Source organism: Desmodus rotundus, chromosome 8 (assembly GCF_022682495.2).
Source record: "Desmodus rotundus isolate HL8 chromosome 8, HLdesRot8A.1, whole genome shotgun sequence".
In the NCBI taxonomy this organism is placed as follows: domain Eukaryota; kingdom Metazoa; phylum Chordata; class Mammalia; order Chiroptera; family Phyllostomidae; genus Desmodus; species Desmodus rotundus.
In genome coordinates, this window is record NC_071394.1 from 49,116,026 (window position 1) to 49,141,819 (window position 25,794).

Here is a 25,794-nt window from a genome sequence, read left to right on the forward strand (position 1 = left end):
GACAAAGTATAAAAAATATAATTTTATTAAATCTCCACCCTTGAGTACATATTATTTTAATATTCTGTGTGAAGAAATGGCAAGTATGCATAAAACTTCTGCAACGTACCAAAGTATAATGATCATTGCAATAAAAAAACACTTGAGAGATTTAATTGAAGCATGGGTAGACTTTTAAAACTTTTTTTACAATCTTTATTAATATTAGAAAGTAGAATTGACAGATGAAATATAGTTATTCAGGCTTTGGTATTTGGCAGAAATTTTCTCAAAAATGAATGAAGTGAGCTTATTAGTTTAAAGAAAACCAGTGGCAGTATTGCCTGTCAATAATAAAATTCAAGCTTTTGACATAAAATTAGATTTGGAGAAACTTGTTTACACTTCATCAACTTTATTCAAAAGAATGTATCACACAATTACAATGAAGAAGCAAATAGAATGATTTGGCTGTTGTTCCCTAAGGTAAACATTAAAGAGATTCTCTTAGCATAACCTTCATTTTTTCATCTAATTTGCAACCAAATTCAATCAATTCTGTGAGCATCCTGATTACCAGTGTTTTGAACTGTGCATCTGATAGGTTGGCTATCTCTTCGTTGCTTAGTTGTATTTTTTTCTGGAGCTTTGATCTGTTCTTTCATTTGGGCCATTTTTTTTTTTTTTTTGGTCTTGGCTCGCCTGTTATGTGAAGGGGCGGAGCCTTAGGTGTTCACTGGGGCGGAGATTAAAAAAATCTCCACAAAAAAAATATTAAAAAATATAACAAAGCACTATTCTCAGTAATTTATTTTGCTATGGAAAATGTTTTTTAAGAATGTATTATTTATGTTATTATGATTATGATATGATGTTTAAATTCATGTTTTAAAGATTTTCTCTATTTTTAGAGAGAGGGGAAGAAAGGGAGGGAAACATCAATGTGTGGTTGCCTCTCGCATGCCCTAAATGGGGACCTGGACCAAAACCCAGTCATGTGCCCTGATGGGGAATTGAACCAGCAAGCCTTTGGTTTGCAGGTCAGGACTCAATCCACTGAGCCACACCAGCCAAGGCTAAATTCTTAAATATAAATATATATATTTTTAATTTTTTTAGTTTACTTTCTAATACAGTATGTATTGATAGATGTGACCTTACACACAATAGCTTCTTGGATTCTGAATGCTTTCTAAAGTATGAAGTGGTCCCAAGAACACTGTAGGGGAGTATTGAACAGACTCTCTGATGACTGAGGATGCTATTCCTATTATAGTGGAGCATGGGCAGTTCTATTTAGCAAGTTAATAGAACCCCCAAAACAATGTAAAATAGAAAGACAAAAGCTTGTAAATTTTATTAACTGTGCAGTTACTGAGTTCCTGAGCATATTTACAAGTTACCCATGTTGTTTCATGTAGCTGTAGTTAATTTTTACTGTTGTAATTAAACTTTCATTGAAGTAATAATGCAGTTTTTCTATTCTATTCTTTTTTCCATGGACATATCTTTGTCTTCCTAAATTTTTTGCAATTATAAACATTTGATGAACAAACGTTCTGGTATGTTTTGATGTATATGTATAAGAGGTTTTTGTTTATTTTTGATTTAAATGTGATATATCTGATTATAAAATTGCTGGGACTTCAGATATGGATGTCTTTAACTTTAATAAATAACACTAGGCTATTTTTCAGTGATATTATGAAATTGTGTACTTACTAGAGTGTAAAAATCAATTGTTCCACTTAAGCGTAGACATTTATTATCTGATTGATTTTCAGTGTGATAGTTGTGAATGACATTGTGTTGTGAATATAATTTGTTTTTGCTAGATTACTCCTAAGCATGTGCTGTTTGATATGACTACTGGCCATTTGACTTACTTCTCTAAAATGCTTTTTCCTGTCCTGTGTCCATTTTTATAGTGGGTTATTTGTCTTTATCATAGTGATTCCTTACATACTTTAAATATAGGTTTTTTCAGTTGAATTTTGTTGCAAGTATATTTTATGATTTTTTTGACTTAGTTTTTTAGGTATCCTATAAATCATTCTTCTTATTTTCATTCCTACTGTGGCAAAACTTTCAGACTTATGTAGTTTCTGCATTTCCTTGCTTTACTGGAATTCTGCAATATAAATTGTTTTATTTCTGTTAACTTGCCACCTGCTGGCTAAGGGGAGATTTAAGAACTTTTTGGCCTTCAAACAAAGTTACCAATCATGCATCTGATTTTTTATTTCAAAATTTTGTTGAATCCTCTCATATTCTTTGTAATTTTTTATTTATATTTTTCTATTATGTTTACTATAAATTCATGTAATTTTGTTTGATGAAAAAAGAAAAAAAATAGACTGTCTTTAGTCTATTGTTAGTCCATGTTTAACTAGAAACAATTTCAATATTTGATACATGAATTAAAAAGGTGAATAAAAGAGTCATAATAATTTTGAATTTTCAAAAAAACTAAAAGCCATCTACCTACATTTGTTTATTTCATCCTATTAATCTTATTTTATTCAATAGCAATCTCTTGGTTTCTATGACACTTTCACAGACTTTCTCTCATTCTGCCTTCAAATTTATCCTGCCCTGCTGGTCTTACTAATTTCAATACACACATGCACACAGAGGAACCACTATTCAGAGGCCTGATTTAGCTTGACCAGGAATAATACGTACTAAAATAGAATGAGAAATTAAAACAAGTTTTTTCAGAATCTACCTGCAGCCTCCTCTACTACTAAAAAATTCCCAATGCCTTAAAATGAGCACTTGCCTGATCTTCTTAAAATGAGGAATCAGCTGGAATCAATTTTAATTCAGAACAAAGGCAAATTTTAAAAAGAACGTGGAAAACTCTGCATGTGTGACATTTACAAATCCCGCCTAGAACAATGTGTTTGCTCCTTTGTCTAATAAAAAGAAGACATGCTATTGAGCCTTGCTCTTAATGTCTGATGCGGTTTACTACACACCTTTTGAGAAAAACTTACCAATGTTTAGGGTTGGGAAGCTGCTCTTAGGTAGTCCTCAATTGGGGCTTTACTGTACTGATTCAATTTCTGACACATAGATTTTGCCACAATACCTGACATTTTTGTGAAAAATGATATTAAAATATCTATTTTAATGGTAACTGATAATCTTTGTTAACTTCTGAAATGAATTTCAAATGGAAAGTGCTATTCTTATCAAACAATTACCTCTTTCCCAAAGGAAAATACTTCAGTGTTCTTAAGCATCACAGGGATTGCTCAAGATTTGCCCTACTCACTGAGAGACACAGACTTGCTTTTTCTTTTTGTACTTTGATTTTATATAACTGATAGAGTGCTGTCTAAGTTTTATGTTTCATCAAATGATATATCAGTAAAATAACATAGTGTTATTAAATTTCTCTGAATAGCAAAATGTGTAGCTGTGATCTTCCTGAATAATAAAATGTGGATGAAACTCCCTGAGTAACAATTCACATAGCCTATAATCACTTTATGCGTTTTCAAGTTGACATACCATGTACATATATATTCATTTATTTGGCACTCACTGGGCTCTTGTGGAACCATAAGCTAGGGACAGTACTACTTTGGGAGGGTACAACTGGAGCATATAGGCTACAGAGTAATTTCTGTCTAGTCTGGCAGAAAGACCAGTGGCTAAGGGGTTCAGGGAAAGGGGAGTCCAGGCTGATGCAACTGCCATTGAAAAGTAACAGAGATGCAAAGAGAGGACTTCACATTTAGAGAATGACAATGACTTTAGAATAGTATGCTAGAAGAAAGGAGATTGTTAAGGCTTGTAGGTAGATCATTAAGGACAATAATTATTATTCTAAGCAATAGTGTGTACTGCAGGCAATGGAAATCCATGAATGGAATTGATGTGGAAGTATTACTTAGTTACACATTTGCATTTTCAAAAGAGTATATGCATGTGATTTAGAAAGACAAATTTAGCAGCATGGGATAGGGCAAGTCATGTCTTTTTTTCTTTTAAATCATATATTGTTGATTATGCTGTCACAGATGCCATAAGTTTTCCCCCTATGTCCCCATCCATCCCAAACCCCTCACTCCTTCGACAATTCCCATACCTTTGTTGATGTCCATGGGTTATGTGTATAAGTTCTTTGGCTATTCCATTTCCTGCACTGTACTTTATGTCCCCATGACTATTCTGTGGCTACCAATTTGTACTTCTTAATCCTCTCACCTCTTCACAAATTCCGCCCAAAACCCCTTCATATATGGCTACCATCAAAACTCTCTCCAAATCCATGATTCTGTCTGTTCTTGTTGCTTAGTTTGTTCTTATTTAGATTTAATTGTTGATAGGTATGTGTTTATTACCATTTTATTGTTTGGGGGGGGCTCTGTCCGCAGGGCCCCCCCGGCCGCCATGGATGAGAATAAGTCTACCAAGACATGATCTGCTTCGGGAGGAAAGGTGGCCAATCTCTCAAATGAGAAGGACCAAGAGCCTTTTCCTCAATGGGCTTTTATTGGGTTCAATTTGCACAGGAATACAGGTAAAGCTCATCAATCATTGTCAGGCAGTAAGGATCAAACAATAGATAAGGAACAAAGAACTCTGAGGGCTTATCCTGAGTCAGGGTCAGTTAGCTAAAGGGCTATAAGACTTGGGGAAACAAACTCTTTTCAGGCTTGGACCCTTATCGTTTAAATTGAGGGTATTAGCAAAGCAGGTTTCACAGGATTTTATGCATTCTTTCTTAGGCCTAATCTCCCCAGGGAACCTGTCCTTTCCAGGGCCACATCCACCTCTGGCATTATTTCAGGCTTAAGTCAAGAAGGGGAAGTGAGGCAGCCATGAGATTAGGAGGCTTCTTGCAGACGGAATGAGGACTCAGGCTATGTCAAAGCTGAGGGACAAGGGTCCATCACCCCCTTTTTCTATAGCCCCCCCAAGTCCTTCCCTGTGGGCCTCTTCATGACCATGCCTGTCTTAGGTCGTCCCTCCCTCGAGGAATCTTACCTGTCATTGACTAACTGGTCAAGCTCAGGGCCAAGCAGGGTAAAGTTGGACAGAGGTGGCACCCCTGCCAGGGAGATAAGCTTTGTCTCCTTAATGGCTTATGGTCCCAAGGTCTCTGACTCAGCCTTAACCATGGGGGCTTACAGCTTCTGAAACCAGGCAGGGCAGTTCCCAACAATTACTCATAGTTTTAATCTTCTTTTTCTTAAGTAAGTCCCTCTAACATTTCATAAAATAATGATTCGGTGATGATGAACTCCTTTAGTTTTTTTTTATTGTCTGAGAAGCTCTTTATTTGTCCTTTGATTCTATGTGATAGCTTTGCTGGGTAGAACAATTTTGGCTGTAGGTCCCTGCTTTTTGTGACTTTGAATATTTCTTGCCAACCTGCAAAATTTCTCTAGAGAAATCAGCTGACAGTCTTATAAAAACTCCCCTGGGCCTAACAAACTGCTTTCCCTTGCTTCCTTTAAGATTTTGTCTATGTCTTTAACTTGTGGCATTTTAATTATGATGTGTCTTGGTGTGGGCCTGTTTGCATTTATCTTGTTCGGGACTCTCTGTGCTTCCGGGCTTGCATGTTTATTTCCTTCACAAAATTAAGGAAACTTTCTTTCATTATTTTTTCAAATTTCCAATTTCTTGCTCTTTCTCTTCTTCTTCTGGCATGCCTATGATGTGAATGTTGGTTAGCTTGAAGTTGTCCCAGAGTCTTCTTCCAGTATCCTCATCTTTTTTTTTATTTATGTTTTCTTTTTGTTGTTTCTGATTGGTTATTTTTTGTTTCCTTATGTTCCATATCATTGCTTTGACTCTCAGCTTCATCCATTATACTGTTGATTCCCTGTAAATTATTCTTTATTTCCACTAGTTATCCTTCATTTCTGCCTAGGCCTTTTTTATGCTGTTGAGGTCCTCATTAAGTTCCTTGAGCATCCTTATAACAAGTGTTTTGAATTCTGATTTGATGGATCACTCATCTCCATGTTGTTTAGTTCTTTTTCTAGAGTTTTGGTCTGTTCTTTCATTTGGGCCATGTTTGTCTCCTCATTTTAGCTTCTTCCTTGTGTTTGTTTCTATGTATTAGGTAGAACTTCTATGACTCTCCGTCTTGGTAGCATGGCCTAAAGTAGTAGGTGTTCTGTATGGTTCATCCTCCCCTTTCACCCTAGCTGAGTACTCGCAATGTACCCTCTGTGTGGGATGTACAAGAGGAGTATACCCTCCTCTTGTAGTTCAGTCTTGATTGTGTTGGCAGGTCAATGGGATGGATTTATTTAGGCTAGTCAGCTGCAAGGACTGGCTGAGACCACTGACCACTAACCTCTACCCTCCATGGAGGATTTGCTGTGTGGGGACAGGGTAGTAGTGCTCTGACTTGGTCTGTAGCTGTCCACTGGGTGTGCAGACTCTGGGGTTTCCAGGTTGTGTACCCCAGGATACAACCTGTGTTCCACTTGGAGCCACCCAGCACTAGCTACAAAACAATCTGCAGATGGCTGCTAATTGTGCTGGGCTCAGAGGTTCCCAGGCAAAAACAAACTGTGATCCAAAGCTGGCTTCTGCTAGTGCCTGGCCTGAGACTGCATGGCCAGAGTTACAGGGGCTGGGGCTTCACTGAAGCTGGCTGTTGCTTGAGAGGATTTAGGAAGATGTGAAGCCTGAGACATTCATATGAAAATGCCACTGTTAACAGCTTGGGCAGTCTGAAAGTTGTGTGGGTCGGAGCCTTAGGTATTCACCAGGACAGAGTAAACTGTGAGCCAGATTGACGTAGTCTCAAATATGGCCCCACCTGCTAGCTCTGTGACTGTGAAAAGGAAAAAAAATGGCCTCTGCCCACCTTTCAGTCTGGGAGAAAGCTATCCCCCAGTTCTTGCCCTTATGCCAGACACTTCAGAACCTCTCTGTATGCCACTGGTGCCTTCAAGCTGCTACCCCAGTGCTGGAGCTCAAACAGAGTGAGTCTGAGTAAGTCCATGTATGGGCCCTTTAAGAGTAACTGCTTGAGAATCCAGTAGTTCCTTTCACTGACTCAAATTGACTATTTTTTACAACCAAAAGTTTGGGGGTTTATCTTGCTGGCACTGGAACCCTGAGCTGGTGGGCCTGGTGTGGGGCTCCCAAGATATCCTTCCCAAATTTTTATCCACCACACATGGGTGTGGGACTAGCCCCTTCCACATCTCTGTGTCTCCTACCAGTCTTGTGGTTGGATGTAGTTTCTTTAGGTCTGTAGTTGTTGGACTTCCATTCTACTTGATTTCTGATGGTAATTAGTGATAGTTGATCTGTACTTTAGTTGTAATTTTGATGTGGTTGTGTGAGGAGGTGAGCCGTGTCTACCTATATCTCCATCTTGACTAGAACTCTCCCAAAGAAGTCCCCAAATCATGATTTTTATATGGGACACCATGTGATTATCTTATAAATCTGAGCATGCAGTGATAACTGAACTAGTAGCCAAAGAAGATAGCAAGACTTAGGGGATATGTAAATTTGAGAAATAATTAGGAAGACATTTTCATAGAACTTGGCCCATTGAGTGTGAAGGACAGAGGTAAAGAAAAAAATCAAATATAAAGTTTAGTTTCCTGACTTAGAAAACTATATATAATACCATTTGATGGAGTCAGGATATGTGGAAAGATAGGTATGTTTTGGGTTGGAGAGCTTGACTTGCCTAACACTCACTTGGGAAGACAAAATAAGCTATTGAGAGGAATATATTAGATCAGAGAACTAGCCACCTTTGTTCTCATCAGGACAGCTCAGTAAGTCGCCTTACTGTGCAAAAGCAGTGTTACAAAGTCAGGAGGAGAATAAGGTGGCATCAAAAGTTGACCTTGAAGTCCACTGGTTATTAGGACCTATGTGGTGACTGGTAAAATTTCATCTTCCATTACAGATATGCCCTCTATGCTTTATGGTTCTACCTTATCTAAGGAAATGTGTTAATGAGGGGTATTTGTGCCCTATATGTGAATATAAGTCATTTTTTTTTCTGATCTAAATCAACCTGGGCACTCCATAATTACACATCTGATTCTGGTTCTGCCACTTGACTGCCCGTGGAATTCCCTCAGGAAGAAATGTTCCAACTACACTGACTTCAGTAGTTGCATTTTTTACTACCTAGCAGGAGCTTGAACACACATACTTTCTCTCATACCTGTGTCCACTGTAGGACACAGCTGAGATCATCTTGAAACATTTAGGAAGACCTTTCTAACAGTTCAAGGAAAATAGAAGGGAATTACAAATAGTATACATTGGCTACATTTGGGGGAATAGTTCCAGCATTTTACTAACCACCTGCTTCCAGATTAAACTGGATAGATTTTTCATTGACTAGGTCCTAACTCCCCCTTCCAAAGAGGCCCTTTCTTTTTTCCAAATTATTTGTAGGTCATGGAAACAGGAAAGAAAACATTTCTTCTTTACTTGGTCTGTTGTTTCAACTCCTTTTCAAGAAATACCTATCTCATTAACAGCCAGGGATATTTAGTTTTACATTTTGAAAAATATCTACCTAATCATAATATATACAATATTGATTAAAGAATACTTTATGTTTTACTGTTGATTCACAGTATACCAAAATAAATTATTTCTGAAATTTGGACCTTCCTGTTTTTTGTGATTCTTAAATAAAATTTAAGAATGAAAAGTTTATTTTAAGGGATTTAAAAAATTAACTTTCCACACATGAGTATATATAAGCATTTATGATGGTGATTATTATAGTTTAAAAATAAAAAAAGTTAAAAATTAAAAAGTTAAAAATTCAAATTTACTTATTGAATCTTACCTTTTCAAGATAATAACAGTATCATTACAATTGCATCCCTCAGCAGTAGAAATTATTGAACTGAAATATATAAAATTGTAGGGTTTACCTAACTGTTGTATTAACCTATTTTAAATTTTATTTTTATTCATTATAATGTTCTTGATGATCTCAGAGACTTTAATAGGAAGATAGAGGTCTTCCTTGTGCTCTAATTACCATGGTTGTAAATCCTTCATATGCATACAAGTGATCATAAGTAAAAGGTGAAAAATTTGTATGATCTGAAGAGAAACCAGAGCAAAAAGAAAAATAAAATAGGAACAAAATACTTAGGAATAAAATTTAATGAAGGAGGCAAAATCCCTGTACTCAGAAAAGTACAGGACACTGAAGAAAGAAAATAAGGAAGACACAAATTAATGGAAGCATATACCATGTTCATGAATTGGAAGATTTAACATTATTAAAATCATAATACCTAAAGCAGTTTATAGATTCAACACAATCCCCATCAAAATATCAATGACATATTTCACAGATATAGAACAAATATATCAAAAACTTATATGGAATGATAAATGACCCTGAATAGCATCAGTGATTTTGAGAAAGAAGACAGAGTAGGACGGATCACAGTACCTGATATCAAATTATATTACACGGTCACTATACTCAAAATAGTCTGGTACAGGCATAAGAACAGACATAGATCAATGGAACAGAACAGAGAGCCCAGAAATAAACCCATGTCAATAAGGTCAGTTAATGTTTGACAAAGAGGGAAGTAGCATAAAATGGAGTAAAAATAGCCTCTTCAACAAATGGTGTTGAGAGATCTGGACAAATACCTGCAAAAAATTAAACTTGACCACCAACTTACACCATACAACAGAATAAAATCAAAATAGACAAAATACTTAAATATAAATCATGACACCATAAAAGTCCTAGAGGAGAACATAGGCAGAAAAATACGGATATCCCATGCAGAAATATTTTCACTGATACATCCCCTAGGGCAGAATAAATAAATGGGACTACATCAAATTAAAAATCTTCTGCATAGCTAAAGAATACATCAACAAAATGAAAAGCAAACCAACCATATGGGAAAACATATTTGCCAGTGATACCTTGGGCAAGGGTTTGATCTTCACAATATAAAATGAACTCACACTACTCCACACCAGGAAGACAAACAACCCAATTAAAAAATGAGTAAAGGACCTGAACAGGCACTTCTCAATGGAGGACATATAGAAGGCCCATACACTTGAAAAAATGAACATCACCAGCCATCAGGCAGATGTAAATTAAAATCATATTGAGATACCACTTCACACTGGTGAGAATGGCCATTATTAAAAAATCAACAAACAACAAGTGGATATGGAGAGGATATGGAGAAAAGGCGACTGTAGTACACTGTTGGTGGGAATGCAGACTGGTGCAGCCACTGTGCAAAACAGTATGGAATTTCCTCAGAAAAATGGAACTGCCTTTTCACATGGCAATTGCACTGTTGGGGTTATACCCTAAGGATTCTGAAACACCAATTTAAAAGAGCCTATGCACTCTGTGTTCAAAGGAGACAGTTTACAATAGCCAAATGCTGGAAAGAGCCTAAGTGCCCGTCATCAAATGAGTGGATCAAAAGTGATGTACATTTATGTGATGGAATACTACACAGCAGAAAGAAAGAAGGAGCTCCTACTCTTTGTGACAGCATGGATGGAACTGGAAAGCATTATGCTAAGTGAAATAAGCCAGGCGATGGAAGGCAAATACCATATGATCTCATCTTTAAGTGGAACCTAATCAACAAAACAAACAAGCAAGCAAAATATAACCAGAGACATTGAAATTAAGAACAAACTGACAGTTACCAGAGGGAAGGTGGGAAGGGATAATGGGGGGGAAAGGGGGAAGGGTTTTCAGGAACATCTATAAAGAACACATGGACAAATCCAAAGGGAGTAGGATTGAGGGTGGGAGGCGGGCATGGCTGGGGTGGGGGAATCGTGGGGGAAAAATGGAGACAACTGTACTTGAACAACAATAAAAAAATAAAATAAATAAATCAACAAATGAGTGCTGGTGGGCTTGTGGAGAAAAGGGAACCCTAGTACATTTTTGGTGGGAATACAGCCCTTGTGGAAACAGTATAGAATTTCCTTAAAAAAGCTAAAGATGGAACTGCCTTTTGACCCAGTGATCCCACTTTTGGGATTATACCCTAAGAATCCTGAAACTCCAATTCAAAAGAACCCGTGCACCTCAATGTTCATAGCAGTATTATTTACAAGAGCCAAGTGCTGGAAACGTACTAAGTGCCCATCAGTAAATCAATGAATCAAAAAATTGTGGTTAATTTACACAATGCAATGCTATGCAGCAGAAAGAAAGAAGGAACTCCTACCTTTTGAGACAGCATGGATGGAACTGGAGATTATTATGCTGTGTGAAATAAGCTAGGTGGTGAAAGACAAATACCATATGATCTCACCTATAAGTGGAAACTAATCAACAAAACAAACAAATGAACAAAATAGAACCACAGATATGGAAATAACAAACTGACAGTGATCAGAGGGGAAGGGGATAACGGGGAAGGAAGGAAAGAGGCAAGTCAAGGAACATGAGTAGAGAACTCAAGGGCATGACAATGGGGTGGTGTTGACTCTGGGCAGGATGAGGGGCATGGGAGAGCAATAGGGAAAAAGATGGGACAACTGTAACTGAATAACAGTAATAAAAAAGAGAAAAAATTTAAAAAGAAAGAATTCAAAAGGAAAAAATAGTGATCATAAGTAAAAATTATCAAAAGGCTGCATTACTTTTTATTTTTGTATATAAACTTAAAATGATTAAGGAAAATAAAAATGACTCTAATGCTATTCACATGCCTTACCTTGGTTTATGTGACATGGTGAACAGTTACAAAGAACTTTGCACATGAATGTGTTCTGTTCCAGTATCAAATTGGGAAAGGGATTACATAATTCTAAAACTTGCAAGTATGAATAGTAGATGACATTGCAAATCCCATTCACTGGTACTTGTCGGCTTATTTTTAGTCTAAAAATAAAAAAGATATTTTAAAATAGACAGGTTTTTAAAATAAGCCACGGAGACACACATTTGAAATAACTAGGAAACATTTGCTTGTAGTTCTCTTCAGCACATATAACAGATCACATGTTACATAAATTTTATCTATTTATTTGTTCATTGTGTGTGTTCTTTCTCTTCTACATTCAAAGACCCTAGAAAAAAATTACTTGGTTCCCAGTAGACACTCAAATATTTGGTGAATGTATAAGTAGAAATAACCTTTGGAAATATATAACCCATAGTTATCAGTTGGAAATATTTGACTTTCTGGCCATCTTAAAACATATGGCTATAAAGCATCAGGAGATAAAGTTTATTATTCTAAATATTTCTCCAACATTCTGGTAGAAAAATGAGTCATTACTTATTTACATGTATTTAAATTTGCCTTTAGGTTATTTCATATGTTACATTAAGAAAATATGTTATGAAAATAGCAACCAGTGGTTTCAGTCCTTAGTGTAGAACAGTGTTGCATTCCACAATGATAATCTCAACAAGTATAATTTTATTTATGTGAAGGAGTACAAATGGCTTGATATTGCTATTTATTTAAGTAAAATCAATTTAATTTAAAGATTAGCCTCCATCCCAAGCCATAGACCTCCATTCACCTTGTTACAGCAAATTATCTATTTGAAAAGGTTAATGTTTCATAACATGGTGCAGTGACAGGAATGAGGCTTTAGCAGATGGGTATATGAATATATTGAGAACGTTTTGCAGTCTAATGAACTATTCAAAGCAAAGAAGCTTGCTAGTCTGTTACTAGATGCATAAAATCGTATAATTATTATGTCTTTTTGCTGTATGGAACCTATTATTAATCTACAATGTGCTTTTTTGTCTGATGTGAACTTTTTGCCTCAAAACCCATTGTTTCTGATCATAGTATAGCCATCATTGCACTATTTTGTTTACTATTTACATGAAATAACTTTTTTCAACTTTTTACTTTCAAGTTCTTTGTTCTTTCGATCTAAAGTTAGTCTCTAGTAGATAGCACGTAGCTGAATTATAAATTGTTAGCTTTTCTGCCGATCTCTGTCTTTTTATTGAAGACTTTAGTTCACTACATTTAAAGTAAATACTGTTAATGGACTTAATGTCATCATTTTTCTATTTCTTTATTATTATTTATTAATTATTGTATTATTTTCTACACAAACTGTAAACCTAGTTTCACCCACCCCTTTATGTTATATAGACTTTTGTCCTGTATTTCTTATATTACTCTTTTCTTTTGTTTAGCTTATATTTTGTAGTAAAGCATTAAGTACTTTTCTTATTACTTTTTGCATACATTTTATAGCTACTTTATTTGTGATTACCATGGATATCACATTTAACATTCTAAAGTTATAACATTCTAATTTGTGCTAACTTAGCTTCAGTAACAAACAAAATAGTTGCTTCTTTATACCTCTGCCTCTAATACTTTTGGTTGTTGATGTCACAAAATTACATCTTTATATATTGAATGTTCCCTGACATAATTTAATAATTATTAAATACACTAGTCCCTTAAATTAGGTAGAATCCAAAATTATAATATTAGTAGCTTTCAGAAAAATAATTTTTAATATGTATTCATCTCATAAATAATGTAGACAACAAAAGTAGACTTACAAAATGTGGTTGCAATAGCACAAGCTTTGATAACTGCCCAGGTATTTACCTTCACTGAGAATTTTATTTTTTATATAACTTCAAGTTACTGTCTAATGTCCCTTCATTTTACTTTGCAGAACTCCTTTGAGTGTTTTGTGCAGAGCAGATCTAGTGGTAATGAACTTGCTGAGCTTTTGTTTCTATATGCATGTCTTAATTTTCCACTCACATTTGAAGGACAGTTTTGCCTGCTATAAAATTTTTGGTTAAGAGTTTTGTTTGTGTTTGCATTTTATCTTGTTTTTCTTTCAGCACTTTAAGTATATTGCCTATTGCTTTCTAGTCTCCAAGGTTTCTGACAAGAAGTCTTCTATTTTTAATAAGGATCTTTTGTATACTGTGTGTCAACGTTTTCTTGCTGTGTTCAAGATTCTCTCTTTGGCTTTTATTAGTTTGAATAAAATCTGTCTCAGTGTGGGTCTTCTTGATTTCATTTTCCTTAGAGTTTGCTGAGCTTGTTGTATGTGTATGTTACTTTCTTTTATTAAACTTGAGAAATCATTATTTCTTCAAATATTTTCTCTTCTTGTTTCTCTTTTTCTTCTCCTTCTGGGACTACCACATACTTATGTGGTTTTACAGATAATCCACTGTAAATCCCTTAGACTTACCTATTCTTCAATCTTTGTTTTTCTGTAATTTGGACTCAGTAATGCCCATTGTGCTGTATTTGAAATTACTGATTCTTTTTCTGCCTGCTCAAATATATATTTGGATTCTGCTAGTTATTTTTTTTTATTTATTGTACTTTTCAGCTTCATATTTTTGTTTGTTCCTCTTAGACTATCTCTTTACTGAAGGTTCCATTTAGTCCATACATAATTTTTCTGACTTTCTCTGTATCTTCCTTTAGTTCTTTGAACATCTTTCAGTCAGTTTTAAAGTCTTCAAATAGTAGGACTCCCATGAGGTCTTTCGTCAGGAGCAGGTACATAGGTTTTCCCCCTTAAGACAAGCCTTATTTTTCTTCTTCTTCTTCGTATGCTTTGTGATATTTTTAAACTGGACATTTGAATCTAATAATGTGATAATCCTGAATATTATATTTTCCTCTTCTGGGTTTGTCTTTAACAAAAAAATGTTTTTGCTTAGTTTTATTTTTGTAATTTTTATTGGTAGACTGTCACTTGTCAAAGACTAGTTTGAGGTATAAACATGGTCATCTCAAATCTTTACTGAGCCTCAGCTCCACCCAGCTCAGCCCACACAATTGCTTTCTAACTCTCATTGAATATAAAATTGTATTTGCATATCCTAGTCTTTAAAGTCTGCAAGCTGTGAACAGGCTGTTCTAGAAACAAATGCACAGCTCCCTGACACAGGGCTGCATCAAGAGCTGCAGTAAGCTACAATTTACTGTCCAAACCTTCCCCTGGAAGTTGCAAGCCTTCAATAGACTCCAGGGTTCAAAAATAGTTACAGACTCTGCCAGCGCAATTATGGTCTCAGTGAGGAAACAGATCCCTGGTACTTCCTAATCTTATATCTTCCCAGATTCCTCTTATTTCCCTTGCTTTTTGTAAAGTATGTATGTCTAAAGAATACAGTGTTTATTTTTATTATGTTTTAAATTTATAAAATGGTATTATAATGCATTATTTTCAGGTACTTAATGTTTATTTGTTTAGCATTTTATTTCAACAACTTAAGCATACTCTTTTTGTGAAACTCTATTAATGAATAAAATAGGAGACGTCTCATACATTAATTCCACACTTTGAGGAACCACCAAACTGTTTTTCAAATTGTTGCGTTAATTCCAGGGAATCAGAGATAAATTTATGTGGCTACAGTGGAGAATATTGTCCATGATTTTTATTTTTGCAACAATTTATACAGGCTTTTTGTCATGACAGTGATGGAAACCAAAAATAGACGATATCTGATAATCCAGTCTAACGAGTAGAAGTATACAAAGATGTTTTCTGAATATAAGAAGTTGGTGTGTGTATAATCAGGGTGATAAATGGTAATGGGAATACATTAAAAATAAATTATTAAACCATTAAATTAAATTAAAAATTCAATATGAATAACTTAGACGAATAGATTCAGGAAGGTATCTATTAAAGGCACAATTGCATGCATAAATTTTCCAAGTTTGTGGTTGTATCCTTTAGCATTTACTGCAAAATAAAATATCCCAAATTTTAGTAACTTGAATAACTAAGTCATTATCACTGCTGATTACCTGTGTGTCCGCTAAGAATCTTGTCTTGCCTCTTGCGTGTCTCTATGGTTGACTGTGGATCTGACAAGCACTTTTGCTAAACTCTCCAATGCCCAGAGCCTCTGTTGGAACACTTAGTGTCTCCTCCATATGAGTGTCAATCATCTGAAAGACTATCCTGGGCTTGTCATTTCTACTGGAAAAGTTCTGAATTTAAGACTTAGTTGCATTTTATTTTGTTGATGATTTCCTTTGCTGTGCAAAACTTTTTAGTTTGATGTAGTCTCATTTGTTAATTTTTTTCTTTGTTTCCTTTGCCTAAGGAGCTATATCAAGATAAAATATTGTTATGAGTAAGGTCTGAGATTTTACTGTCTATATTTTCTTCTAGGACTTTTATGGTTTCAGGTCTAACATTTAACTCTGTGATCCATTTTGAATTTATTCTCGTGTGTAGAGTAAGAAAGTGGTCTAGTTTCATTTTTTGGCATGTATCTGTCCAGTTTTCCCAACACCACGTATTGAATAAATTATTTAACCCATTGTGGTGCTTGTTTCCTTTGTCAAATACTAATTGACTGTAAAGTTGTGGGTTTTATTTCTGGATTCTCTCATGTGTTCCATTGATGTATGTGTCCGATTTTAAGCCAGTACCATGTTGTTTTGATTACTATGGCATTATACTATAATTTGATGTTAGGTAGCATGCTTTCTCCAACTTTGTTCTTTTTCAAGACCACTTTTGCTATGTTGGGCCTTTTGTGCTTTCATATAAATTTTTGAAATATTTGTTTTAGTTCTGTGAAATACGCCATTGGTATCTCGATAGGAGGTGTGTTGACTCTATAGATTACATGGGGTAGTGGAAATCATCAACAAAATAAAAAGACAAGACACTAAGTGGGAGAACATATCTGTTGATACATCTGATAAGGGGTTAATAGAGAAAATTTATAAAGAACTTATAAAACTCAATACCAAAAATAAAATCCCATTATAAAATGGGCAAAGGACCTGAATAGACAGCTCTCCAAAGAGGACATACAGATGGCCAATAGACATATGAAAGGATGCTCAATATCAATAATCATGAGAGAAATGCAAATTAAAACTACAATGAAATATCACCTCACACCTGTCAGAATGGCTACCGTCAATAAACCAACAAACATTAAGCGTCAGTGAGGATGTGGGGAAAGGGGAACCCTTTTGCACTGTTGGTTGGAATGCAGATAGGTGCACCCATTGTGGAAAGCAGTATGGATATACCTCGAAAAATTAAAAAATAGAACTGCCTTATGACCCAGAGATTTTGCTTCTGGGAATTTATCTGAAGAAACATATCACACTAATTGAAAAGATTATATGCGGGGTGGAGGGATGGGGAGAAAAGGCATACAACTGTACTTGAATAACAATAAAAATTAAAAAAGAAAAGAAAAGAAAAGATTATATGCACCCCTATGTTCATTGTAGTGTTATTTACAATTGACAAGATATGGAAGCAACCCAAGTGCCCATCAATAGATGATTACATAAAACAGCTATGGGATATTTATACAATGGAATAATACTCAACCCTAAAAAAGAAAATTTTACCCTTTGAGACAGCGTGAATGTATCTGGAGAATATGCTAAATAAAATAAGCCAGTCAGAGTAGATCAAGTACCATCTGATTTCACTCATGTATGGAATCTAATGAACAAACTGAACTAACAAGCAAAATAAAAAAATCATAGAGAAAGAGCAGGCTGACAGCTTGAGGAGGCGATTAGGGGGTGAAGGGATGGAGCAAAAAGGAAAAAGGACTCGTGCACGTGGATGACATATGGTTATTGTAGGTGGGGTTGGGGTACAAGGGAAAGATATGGTAATGGAAAAATATAGTAAAAATAAATTTTAAAAGCTACAATAAAAAATAAAAGCTTTAGTTGCAGTACTGCAATATCTTTGCATCTGTTGCAAGCTACTGATGAAGTGCAGCATAGATTTTCGTGATAGGAATGGGGCACTTTTAATGGCTGACTTCGAAAGTCCAACTGTGAAGGGACTGGACACAGGGAAGAGTTAAGACTTATCCTTTTACAAATCTCTGTGGTTTTCTTGAGGAATGTGATTTCTTCCTATCTCTATTATGCTGAGCTGACTCTAATAAATCAGCTCTTGCCTTGGCACAGTAATCATATAAAATGTTTTCTGAAATGTAAGGAAGGCAATGAAACATCACTAATTTATTATTTTCCATAAATATTATGAAAATAATTAATTAAAATTTTTGGCACTATTGTAAAAATACTCATAGTATCACTAATATTATTTCAACCCTACTCACATAAAGTGGAACCTGTTTTTTACATACTGTCCAAGTTGAACACAAATACTCACCCCTGTGGTTAGAGCGCCCTGCTATATGTGTGTCTAACTGCTGCTGGGAAGTCTGCCTGAGGTGGTTGTTTTATTAGAACACATTTTATTGTGTAACAAAATATTCTGATGTTTGGAAACCTGAGTTAATGACTGTGTTTCATTAAAAATAGTAATCTCTTCTTGGCATCAAATCAATAGATGATTCTTCACAAGGAAGGCATTTAAATATTATTGATAATTTAAACTTGGAGTTATTCTAAAGGCTGAAATATTGGCAGTTTAGGTCCCAATGCCAACTACTGGCAGATGCAATTTTGGGCAAATTATCAAATATCATTTTGTACTTCTTTTAAAACCAATTTCCCCAAACGGTGTTCTGCAGAAATTAATTTTATGACATTAGTCATCTAGGGAATACATATTATCTTATTTCAGTCTCTTGAAAGTTTTGAGTTGCTCCTAGAAATTAACAAGAAATGTAGTAAAGTTGCAGGTGATATAAGTGTAAATGGGGTGTATGTCTCCCTTTATGGATGAAATAAGTTTCAGTGTATGAGTTGTGTTGCATCTATTTTGAATGTTCACAAGACTTTTTCTTTTGCTTTTCGTATCAGACTACTCTCCAGAATGGTGAGATTGCCAGAGAAGTGACTTCTGATAAAAGAAAAATACTGCTCTACTTAAACTCAAGTAAGATTATTACTTTTCAATATGCCATTGTGAATAAATGAAAAAAACCTCTCCCTTTACATTTTTATAAAAGAGTCATTTTCTGCATTATTAAGCTTTATGAAGCTTCTTTATCTGTTCTAATGCAAATATCAAACTTTAAAAAAATCTCCTGCTATGGATAGGGTAAGAACATTTCAAATGCATGGTGGTGTTTAGTAGTCAGACTGTACTTAGACATATCTTCCTACCATATTCATTTAAACAGATACTTTGGATTTTTGTTACTTTAGTGAGCATCATTCAGAGGAGTGATCAATATTAATCAGCTTTTCAAAAGCTTGTTTTATGGGGAGGCATCCGTGACTCCTTACCAAGATGAGAACTAGCGTCACACATTTCAGTGAATGCTGAAAGCCTGGAGAAAGCGTAGACGTGCAATAATCCAAAAGAGGGGCTTGGCAAAGTGTTTCTTAAAATGCTTCATACTTATATACCATACAGCAGTGTTAAGTATAGTCATCATATTATATACTACATCCCTACTTATTTATCTTATAACTAGGGAGTTTGTGGATACACATCATTATACATTTGTTATTTGTCATGAAACATAACCCATAAAATGTACAACACTAAGAGTGGACTGTCACTATGGACTTTGGGTGATTATAAGGTGTCAATGTATGTTCATCAATTGTAACAAATATACCACTCTCATGGATGTTGATAATAAAGGAGACTATTGATATGTGGGGGCAGGAGGTATAGGAAATTTCTGTACTTTTCCCTCAATGCTGGGAACCTAAAAAAAAAAAATGCTTCATACCACTAGAGCTTAGGGAACTATCACATCCTCATTTGTTTATTCAGAACAAAGGATGGAAAGTGTGAAATTATGAAATGAATTAAACATAACTACAGAAAAGGAGCATGAGTCGGGAAAGACACCAGTTTGAAGATGAGTATCATCTGTGACGTTGGTGCTAGGATGAATGTTCTTTTTGGGAGGATCCAATCTGTATTTGCTATAAAGATCAGAACCTGGCTGCCAAAGTTTTGGATGGAAATGGCTAAAGCTTTTATCCTAATAATTGTTAGAGTATATTTGAATTTTTATTTTTTGACAGTACAAGGATTTCCAGTGTAGTTTTAGTGAGAATCCTAAACTCATTGTCATCTATTGTGTTTAAATGAATACTAACACTGAAAAGAGTATTGTGTAAATATTGTGGTATTAAATATTATTTAAATGTAATATGAAAATTACAAGAATTTTTCAGTATGTATATCTGTGTTGTAAAAGCCACAAACTATTAAGAATGGATGCATGGGTGCAGAAAGCTTATTGTTAGATTACTTTGGGTTCTCAAAGGTTACGGCAAGGTTCAGAGACATTCAGGGTTACAGACAATTAGGTCTATACTTGTTATTACTAAACGTTCTTTTACATGTGGAAAACATAATGTGTTCTCTTTGTCATAGTATCGCCCATACAGGGATGGGCTACTAATAGATTGATTGTTGTTTCCTCAACTAATCCCTACCCACCTGTATCCAGGTAGCTTTTTCCTCATCATTAAATTAAACACTGATTTATCATTGTTTAAAGAAACTCAGAAAATGCTATCACATAGTTTCTTAGCAAGCAACAAGAACACACTCTAGTGCACCAAAAATGCTGGCTTATATCCAACGTTTTTCATAGCTAGGCCTTTTTTAATAGTTATACTTTTTTCCTTATTACATTACCATAGAGAAGCATGATGGATAATAGAAAGAGGAAAATAACATTTTTTTAACAAAATTGAAACAGGGGTGAGTGATCTACAATAACCTGTTCTCTCTACCACTGCCTTGCCTTACCTCTGAATTTATTCCTCCTTTCCCCAACACTTTAAATTTGATGAACATTTATATTTCCTGAAACCCTGTGATTCTTTGGTTTCTTGACCTTTAGTTTTGAAGTCCATATGAAAAAAAAACACACAAAAAAAACTAAACAGAGAAAGAGAGCAAACTATAGAGGTGGAAACTCCCCAGATTATGCTGTGAGAGCCATAAATGGCTACATTATTGCTCTGCAAGAGATGGTCATTTATCACCTACCTACAATTTCCCAGTACCTCATGTTGCTCTGTATGTTTTCACTTCACCGTTGTGTTAAAGTATAGTGTACTGTAAACCCTGACAGAACCCCAAGAAAGTTTACATATAAATGAAAAAAAAGAGAAATGCAGTTGTAAGGAGAGTAACAACAATTCGAGGGTGACTATTTTAATCCCCAATGCACCTTCTTCTACAATCACAAAACATAAATATTTTATTACAAATATATCTGGATGCATTTCAAACATTTTTCTCTCTTCTTGGGTAGATATTTTTGCCTCCCATGTTGTTTTTTAGAGTTTAACATACTTTATGGAGAAGTAACACATTTGAATTGATATTATTTTGAAAGGGGATTAAAAAAAGGAGAAACTAAACAGTACAAGAAAACATAGCCTACCCACATTGCCTATTTTCTGATACTTTGCACATAAGAAATATTTAAAAACTAAATACATGTCTCAGCATGCAGTGTTAGTGAATTTTTGTAGTCTCTCACCTGACCTGTTGTATTTTATTTGTATTTCCCATGTTTTATCCATGCTCATATTTCACCACATTTAAAGGCAGTCTGGTTTCACACTGTAATGGAAAATAGCCCCCTGAGCAAATGCAAGCTGGATGTCTATTGTGTGAGCAGATGCCCAGCTGGACGGCCTGGCCCTGCTTTGTGCTTGCTGACCTCCCTTCTAGGCTAGAGGACTGCTCTGTCTTTCTGGCATCTTCTCATTGCCAGGACAAAATTACTATAATATAAATACTTAATATTTGAACAAGTGAATTTAATGCTGCTGCTGCTTTTCAATGCTTTGAGAATGTTTGAGCCATCTCACGTCATACTTTAATTCGCCTGTTCATGCTCTGTCCCCTCTTTGTGTTCCACATTGCACCTATCCACAGGATGCATCTTCTGTGGGCCCATTTGCTACCAACGTTATTAATGAAATTTCCAGTGTTTTCAGGCAAGTTTGAGATGTTAAGTGTCACTAGCTGTACTGGTAAAACATTTATTTTGGGTTAAGTGGGTGGAGTAGGTAAACACTATACTCGCCTCCTCCCCAGGACCACATGAAAATTACAACAAAACTACACAACCCTGATTTATAATTGCCTGAAATCTAACTGAACACAAGTCCTATAATATAACTAAGGATATACAGAAGGAGCCATGTCAAGACTGATAGAAAGGGTGGAGACATGGGACGAGCTGGTCCCACACCACCATGTGGCGGTTAAAAATCCAGAGGAGTAGCTCCACTGCAGAGGAACCTCTGAGGAGCCCTGCACCATGCGCTCTCCCTAAGCATTTCAGTGTGCGGAAACAAAGTCTGGATACCTTTTGGCTGTGAAATCCAGTGAGGTTTGTAGCTGAGACACAGAACTTCTGGAGACCCAGGCTTTCTTCCTAAATGACCCACACATAGACTTACTTGCTGATGGCAACACCCAAAAAGTGCACATGCAGACGAGACACTGAATTGTATTGTATGGTTTTAGGGTGAGGGCTGGAGAGTCAGGTTTCTTCCAGACAAAATTGCTGTCAGAGCAATTGTCCCTTTGTTAAATCCCCCACTCCCCCACCATATAGAAGAAGGCAGGCGCTGTTCATCCTGCCTTGGTGATTCCTGAAGCCCTGCCTCACCCAACTTGAGAGCCCACCGAATTGATTCCAGTAGCGTTTCCATACAAACAGCCTGTTTTGGTTTGTGCTGTGGACTTAACATCTCTCAAAGTGTTACGAACCCCAAACAAGGAGGGTATGTCTCAGAACACCCAGTACATCTTACTAAGCAGCACCAAGACTGACAAGAGTGGCAGCCAACCACAGTGAGTAGCTTACCCTTTACTGGGCACCTCCAAGCCCATCAAAAGTGGGAACTATCTGCAGGTCACTTTGTAGCTCATACCAGGCAGTGACCAATCTTGGCCCCCTCAGAGCCCTTCTCAGGCGGCTTTAGAATGAATATACTTAGTGGGCAGCTTCAGACCACAACAGATACCACCCAACTAATTCTACAAATGACACACCTGAGTGGATTAGCATGCCCTAGAGTCCTGTGAATTTTGCTCAGGGGGTCAATTCCTGCACAACAGCTTGTCCACTGTAGTCATGACCAGTCCTTCCAGCCAATCAGCTTAAGGGCCATTCCCTCCAGTTGACATGCCAACAGAAATCAAGGGTCAGCTACTACAGGAGTACTCACACAACCCAGACCTGGCTCAGGTGACCAGGATAACTGTGTCACTGACTCCACAGGACTGCATAGGCTACTCTCTACCAAGACTGGGGGATGTGGTGGCTCTACCTAATACACAGAAACAAACACAGGGAGGCCAAAATGAAGAGACAAAGAAACATATCTCAAATGAAAACACAGAACAAAACTCCAGAAAAGAAACTAAATAAAATGTAGATGAGCAATCTACCAGATGCACAGTTCAAAACACTGGTTATAAGAATGGTCAATGAACTTAGGGGAAGAACTGATGGTCTTAGAACTACAACAACGAGTTAGGAAACAAAAATAGAGATAGAAAATACCATACAATCTCACTTACATATGGACTCTAATGAACAGAATGAAGGGACAAACAAAATAGAAATACAGATATGAATTCATGAAATAGACCAACAGCTGTCAGATGGGAGAGGGGGCTTTATGAAAGAAGGTGAGAGAATTAGGCAAAGAACATATATGCATAATCCACAGACACAGACAATGGTGTGGTGATGGCCAGAGAAAAGGGTGGCTGGGGCTAGGTAGAGGTGGGTAAAGGAGGGATAGTAAATGGGACACATGTCATAGTGTCAACAATAAAAATAAAACAAAAAAAATCATAAAAACAACTACTCAGAAACAAAAAATGCATTAACTAGAATGAAGAATACATTAAATATTAGATGAAGTAGAGGAACAAATCAGCATTTTGGAAGATAAGGAAGCAGAAAACATTCAATTAGAATGGCAAAAAGAAAAGAAAGAATCCAAAAAATGAAGATAATTTAAGGAGCCTCTGGGACAAGTTCAAGCATACCAGCATTTGCATTATAGGAGCACAGAAAGAGGAGTGAGAGAGCAAGGAATTGAAAACCTGTTTGAAGACAAGGCAGAAAGCTTCCCAAAAATGTTGAAGGAAATAGATATACAAGTTCAGGAAGCACAGAATCCCAAACAAGATGAGCCCGAAGACACCACACTAAAATACTTCATAATTTAAATACCAAAAGTTAAAGGCACAGAGAGAATCCTAAAAGCAGCAAGAGAAAACCAGTCAGTTACCTACAATGGAGCTCTCATTAGAATGTAAACTGATTTCTCAACAGAAACTGCAGGCCAGAAGGGATTAGCAAGAAATATTCGAAGTGTTGAAAAGGATGGACCTATAACCAAGATTATACTACCCAGCAAGGCTATCATTTAGAACTGAAGGACAGATAAAGAACTTCCCAGACAAGAATAAGCTAAAGGAATTCATGACCACCAACTGGTATTATAAGAAATGTTAAAGGGTCGTTCTTGAGAAAATGAAAAAAAAGGAAATATCAACAATATTAATAATAAAATGGCAATAACTATATACCTATCGATAAATACATTACTTGTAAATGGATTAAATACTCTAAACAAAAGACCTGGGGTGGCTGAATGGATAAGAAAACAAGATCGATACATATTCCATCCATATAAGAGACCCATTTTAGATAAAAAGAGACACACAGATTGAAAGTAAAGGGAGGAAAATATATTTCATGCAAATGAGAACAAACAAACCAAAAAAGCTGGGGTATATTTAAATGAGATGAAATAGATGTTAAAACAAATCCTATAACAAGAAACAAAGAAGGACCCAGCAATTGTAATTCTTCATGTTTATTTAAAGAAACCCAGAACACTAATTTGAAAAGACATACACATCCATATGTTCATTGCAGTATTTTTTACAATGGCAAAGAAATTGTAAAAAATGTGGAAGAAACCTGAGTGTCCATTGATGTGTGAATGGATGAAGATGAGGTGACATACAAATACAATGAAATGTTAATCAGCCATATAAAATAATGAAATGTTGCCATCTGTGAAAACATGGATGGACTAGAAGGAATTGTGCTAAGTGAAATGGGTCTGACAGAGAAAGATAAATGTCATATGATTTCACTTATATGTGAAAAGTAAAAAACAAAAACAAAAGAAATGAATAAACAAAACAGAAAATTATAGTCTGACCAGCGTGAGGTAATATTTCATTGTGGTTTTAATTTGCATTTCTCTGATGATGAAAAGATGTTGAGCATCTTTTCATATGTCTATTGGCTGTCTGTCTGTATGTCCTCTTTGAAGATGTGTCTATTCAGGTCCTTTGCCCATTTTTTAATTGTGTCATTTCTTTCTTTGTTTTTTTTGGTATTGAGTTTTATAAATTATTTATAAATTTTGCATAGTAACCCCTTTTCAGATGTATCAAGATATGTTCTTCCATTCAGTGGGTTGTCTTTGTATTTTGTTGATACTTTATTTTGCTTTGCAAAAACTTTAGTCTGATGTAGTTCCATACATTTTTTCTTTTGTTTCCCTTGCCTGAGGAGATATATCAGAAAAAAATATTGCTACGAGCAATGTCTGAGATTTTACTACCTAGGTTTTCTCCTAGGATTTTTATAGTTTCCGGTCTAACATTTAAGTCTTTAATGCATTTTGAATTTATTCTTCTGCATAGTGTAAGAAGGTGGTCTACATGCTTGTATCTTTCCAATTTTCCTAACGCCGTTTATTGATAGACTATCTTTAGCCCATTGTATGTGCTTGCTTCCTCTGTCATATACTAATTGACTAAAAAGAGATTGGGAAAAGTGAGTGAAAAAGGGAAAGGGATTAGTGTGTTCAAATTTCCAGTCACAAAATTAGTTTCAGGGGTTTAAGG

The 25,794-nt window shown here is 35.7% G+C and overlaps 1 protein-coding gene across 1 annotated transcript in view; it reads left to right on the forward strand.

Moving 5' to 3' along the window:
* Positions 1 to 18,753: 18,753 nt before the first annotated feature.
* SNTG1 (syntrophin gamma 1) overlaps positions 18,754 to 25,794 on the forward strand; it is a 534,413-nt gene continuing 527,372 nt past the window's right edge. Inside the window, exon 1 of the mRNA XM_024578290.3 lies at positions 18,754 to 18,786. The gene's annotated coding sequence lies outside the window, so the exon portion shown is untranslated. The remainder of the gene's footprint in view (positions 18,787 to 25,794) is intronic.